The sequence below is a fragment of the Trematomus bernacchii genome, unplaced genomic scaffold, assembly GCF_902827165.1.
Source record: "Trematomus bernacchii unplaced genomic scaffold, fTreBer1.1, whole genome shotgun sequence".
Taxonomy (NCBI): domain Eukaryota; kingdom Metazoa; phylum Chordata; class Actinopteri; order Perciformes; family Nototheniidae; genus Trematomus; species Trematomus bernacchii.
In genome coordinates, this window is record NW_022987803.1 from 12,382,633 (window position 1) to 12,388,632 (window position 6,000).

Here is a 6,000-nt window from a genome sequence, read left to right on the forward strand (position 1 = left end):
ATGTTGATATGAATTCAAAACAGAAACAATCCTGCAAGCACATTAGCTTCAAAAAGAGTTGCACACCGCCACCTACTTTATCCAAGTGTCTAGAATCTCTAGATGCTTTGCTAGTTTAATCAATGCGGGTAATGTAGCTTCAATTTTCAATATTAATCTGAATGTCCAATTATTGGAAAATCATGTATTGGCCCAATATACAACATGCATCCCTAGTTCCAATGTGGAATTTAAAGCAATAATTACTTTAAACTTCTACTAGTGGTGAACGAGAGACGTTATTTGGCGCGCCCTGAGGGAGTTGTGAGATAGAAATGACATTTGGATTCAGAAGACTTTTAATTGTTCCAACAAACTGCAATTACCTTTTCCTCGGAACAACCTGAAGAGTCATTAAGCTTGGTGCAACACCCTGGGTACAAGCACCCGAGGGGTTGTGGGATGTAACATTTTTGGCAGTCACTCAGAAATCACACATGCCTGACTGCATGCATATTAGCTACAGTCTACTCACTCGCAGGACACAACCGAGCGTCCCCATGTGCCGCGCTGTTGACGAATGTTTCACTTGGAAAATAGGTCACTTTGGAGCTGGCAGAAAAACATTTAGGAGGGAGGAAGTGTTCAAGTTGGAAGATGATTTGGCTTCTCCTTGTCATGATCCGTTTACAGTGCGGTAATGACATGCTTATGGAAGAAGGTTGGTGGTGAAAATGCGAACTCATGATTGTCAAATGTTTGCACTGATTAGTTAATGAAGACTTGCAATGTTGATTCTCTAGGAACGCAAATATATCCGGTTTTTTATGTTAAGGGCTTACTCCCAAACTGTTCTTGGTGCTCTTGAATCCTATTCCACATGAAAAGAGCTGACTTCATTTAGATTCAGTGTTTTCTGTCGAGGAACAGCAACATCCTCAGCGAACTCTTGTAACATGGTGTTACGAACCCACTAGGGATGAGTAAGATAACATACACCAGATGGATTTGGTAAGTATTATAATAGGGTTTAATGAGCAACAACAAAGGGTGCACAACAAAATGAGGTCAAAATAAGCCTAAGCCAAACAAAGAAGCCAAACGGGCGCAAGTCTACTGCTAATAACAGAAAAAGGACTCTAAAACATGAGCCTAGTTATCACACCTGAGATCACTTCCGATCAGCACTAATGGAAGGAGCTGCAGGAAAACACAGCTAACAAAATAAACTAAACACACCACTTTAAACACATATATCAACACACGACACTAAGCACATATATTATCACACCAAACACAGTCTGTAGTGTCCACGACACAAGAGCAAAAGGTATGAGGCGTCTGATCGCAGCAGAGCCTCCCGAGTGATAATTGTCCCCAGGCTTTGTAGTAATCTCCGGAAGGTGTGCTCTGGGATTGCACAGGGATTGGAGAGCGTCGGGCCCGGCGTGCTCCAATCAGCGTCTTCGGAGGAGGACCAGGAGATGACAGCCAACGACATTGGGGCAACCACACAGCTCATTTACATATTACACACAGCTGCAAACAATCTCAGACAGGTTAACGAGCAGACAGAAACAGCAGCCGTAACACATGGTCTAGTGTAGGAGCTCAAGCTGGGAGGCAAACCTTGGCCTGCCTATGGAGACAAAAGGCAGTTCTGAAGGGCATGACGTGTTCTTATTCTACAAATGTTCCCTCAGACACCCCCGTTTTCCCTGGGAAGCAGCACTCGGTATTCACGGCAGCAGGACGCCTGTCGGCAGTATTTACACACATAACTGGGGTGAAAAGAGTTCGATTTCAATATCAGGTGCAGCGCTTCATGCCAGCTGGTATCAACATGCCATCAAAAACCGCTGCCCTTTTGTGAGGCTCCCCGCTGAGCTATAATGGGCTGGTCTACACCAATAGATTCTCTGAAGTGATCTGAAGCTACCTCCACATTTGAAGCTTTGTAAAACTGGTGTGAACGCTCAAACTGCATCTTTATCCTTAAGCATTTTTCATTAAGAGGATTTTTAAGGGCACCCTTCAACACTAGAAATCGGAGTAATCTCCACCCATCAATTTGTTTATCTGTCTATACTGTGATTAGGAAAGCCTTTTATGTCTCCCCTAATTTAGCTATACTGCAACTGTCCACTTTAACACAAGAGAGCTTCCTATTGGCCTATTGATCAGCTGCCCTCCCAAAGCGATTCGTCCCAACTCTGATTGATTCTGTCTTGGCCGTTTTGGTGACACGGCACAGAGTCAACATGACATGCTAACTAAGCTGTATGAACCTACTGGATCAATTAAATGACCAAATCCTCCTATTTATTATTTATGATGAATACATAACAAATGAATGGTTTATAAAACTAGAATGTCTTCACATAGCTGTAATGATATATAATGATGCATGATTAGGCACATGAACAAACCCCTTCACTTATCAAATATTCAGCTACTTGTAAAGCATTATTCACAGGTATAACAGACTTTCTTTCTAGCACTCATCTCATTGGCAGATACAATGATGCTCAGTTGTCGTAGAGTATGTAACATACATACATTAATGTATGTAATCTACACTGCTTAATTTCATACAGCGATTTACTGTATGTAAAGTACTGTATGTAGAACATTGCATTCATGCCATTAAATATGATGTTTTTACATCCATTTCCAAGCGCATTTTAAAGAAAAATAGACATTCTGTAATAACATCAAAGTGTGTTTTTGTAATGGGAAAATAACCTTGTAAAAGGAAAACTGAGCAGATTTTTTCATGACGGTAGTAACATACACGCTTTGTGTTTCCAGTGCCGTGCTAATCACAAATAGCATGATCCTAGGGAGTACAATCAGGTTCCATATTTAAACCCCTTCGACTGCAGAGAAAATGTGATTCCCTGGTTTAGTATGCAGCGCTTCTTGGCTCCGTGTCTGCAGCTGTAATTATCTCTCTGTAAGGAAGGTAAAGAGAAGCCCATGTTAGCCCTTGTGTCCTTGGCTGCACCAGGGCGGGGAAATACATCTTTCAGAAAATATCTCATCCTGGGTACACTGTTCAGAGTAACATGGAAGGAAATCCTCATACAAAAGTCAACTTTAAGTAGCGGTTTGTATCCAGGCAGGCCTTGGATCACCTCTAAATTACACACTAGTCCAACAACAACAAGTGGAAAGGCCATTAGTAATCACTGTTTATACTTGAGTGTACAAACAGATGCGGATAAGTGGGTGTATTTGTAAGAAAGATACCATTACAGTGTAATTATTTTCTTTTTCTGCGGCAGATCCTGTGACCGATTCTAAGTGAAAGGCACATTTTGAATCAGAGCTCTTTCTGAAAACATAGTAGAGCCAGGAGCAATAGCAGAAAGCAATGAAGTATGGCTAAAGTGGTGTGTGTGTGTGTGTGTGAATGAAATACAAATGCCACTCATTCAGCGGGACAGAGTTTGCCATAGATATATTCCAAATGAAAAAGGGCCACAATCACTTTAGGCCGAGTTGCAGGCAAACAAATTAATTATTTATGAACAATGAATATTGCATGTTGCTCTCAAAATTGTTGTTGCCTTTCCTTCATAAGCCAGCAGATTTGATTTACAGGGCTGGATATTCACTTTTATAGAAACTGAATTATAATCACTCTTTATCTGTCGACACATGGAGGAGGGAGAAGCCCCATCATGCAGTTGGTATTTGTGACGCAGAATAAAAAATAAGATATCTTTGACTTATCTGTTTGTGATGCAAGAGAAACAGTGTCTCTCCATAGGAAACTGAAAAAAAGCTTTTGCCTTGAATTCAGTTGTGTTTATGTTTCTATCATCCATGTCCGATGAACAATGTTCCGCCGGCAGCGTCACATCATGTTGTGTCTCTTATTTTCACCCAACATTGCCTTCTGATGTGTCCACTTTAAAACGTAATCGAGTGGTCAAACAAAGCTTGAAACAGCCGCTGTGGAACCGTTGGCTTTCCTATTTTGCACTGTGGTTCAGGTGTAGGATAATAATGGGTTTGCCATCTGCTCACCCGGTTGTCCTTTAAATTGTTTTCTTTTGCTATTGGCTTAAAACAAAACAAAAAAACCTTGGTGCACTCTTCTGTTTGTGCCAGGAACACAAGTACCACCACCGAAATAAATGATGTCTAAAAGAACAAAAGGCACTGTTTCCGAGGCAGGATTCAACAGATTAAAAAAATTAAAACAGGTTACATAAATTCAAACCAATTATCATCTACAATAAAATTGAAATAATATGCAACAGCAATACAATGATAAACCTGTTGTAATATTAACTGTTTTTAATTTAATTAATTAATTAGCAGCCTAGTATGCTTGTGACAAAAGGCAGGGTCCACTCTCAGTATGTCTCCAGTCTATCACAGAGCGAACACAAAAGAAGGACAACCACGGTCACGTCTACAGGCAGTATGAGAGTTTCCACTTCACCTAACCTGAATGTGTCTGAACTGTGGGCGTGGGATTGAGTCCATAGAGGATGCCCACGCAGACAGAGGGAGAACATGTTTACAGCACTAAGACAGACTCCAGCTGGCCAGCGCAAGTTTGAAGTCAGGGTCACTGATCCTATCCGTCATTTTCAGCCCATGGTAATTAAACGTATCAGTCACAAAGCTATACTTCTAATTGGACAGTTTCTCATGGTTGCTTTAGCTCTTAAAAGGGTAGCAACTAGTTATAAAATGATCAGGTTTTTTCTTAGTAGTTAATTTTTAAGCTAATGGGGGGTAGCACAACACACTGTGAAAACATTTACACATTTTCAGCTTTTAAAGATGATTGAGTGAACGGCTAGTCCATTATATACTCCTTTTGGCTCTGATTTGGTAACCACCAACTCCTAAGAAACATTTTTGGCTCCTAAATGCTCACCTATCTTCACGAGGAAATTGATATTTGTCTGTCTGCTGTTCAGCGATGGGTAGGTAGCGTTGAGCAGGCTTTTTTAGCACTTTAGCTGAAAACAGCAGCTGAATCCAAAAAACCTAGCAAGCCGTAAAACAGATGCCTTTCACATAATACATTGTATTATCCATAACATTTATCAATAGGAGCAGCTTTAGTCATTATATAAATTCACAACTAAGTTAAAATAGCTTTAAACTGTTTTAAAACTCTCATATCTATCTGAACAAAGATATTGAGTTTAGGATAAATAGGAGCTGATATATACTAACACAGTTACCTTATGTGGACTTTACATCTGTCAAACATCGCTGCAGGAGCGGCCTGACAGCAGCAGCCAAAATAAATCCAGGACGACAGAGCCTTGGGGAATGATCTCGTTGCTATGTGTCATGACATCTGAGAAGTGAGCTTCTGCTTACTTCATGGCAGGTGATGGATATGCATTTGGCCAAATTCTTTTTTTTGTTACATGAAAAGCGTTGCTGTCTCTGGACGTTGGCTGTGAAGTCCACGGTTGAAGGAAAACCTTTGTTCATTGCACAAGCTGTCATAATGAATATAACGCTCAGCAGCCCAGCAAACCCAAAGCCGGGTTACATCAATTTAGAATTTTGGAATCCAATGGATAAGGACTAATAATATATTAACATAAATACTCAAATTATACCTAAAACAGCTCAGAGTTTGTAGCTTCTTTCAAGATCTATGTTACTCAACCTTGATTTAATTGGGCTTTTGGGGGAGCGATATGAGCTGAGTGTTACTGGAGCTTACAACATCATGTATATTTAAAATGTTGGCAGAGCACGTCAGAACACCGGTTTACCAAGGTTGTTGAAACCTCATCACACAGCATCACCTTCTAGTTTAGAATTTTAAATGTTCACCCAAAACAACAACTGGGATGTGATCGGCTTTAGCTGGAGAAAAAAGGTAGTAATATTTTATTCAGCAACTCTGTTCATTCAGCTTTTATTCCCTGTGCTCAGTGTCTACTGGGGCTGATGGTGTCGTGTCCAAGCAACTGAGACATCACTTCGATGATGATTAAGGCTTATAGACGGTTGTGCGAGCAGTGGGTGAAT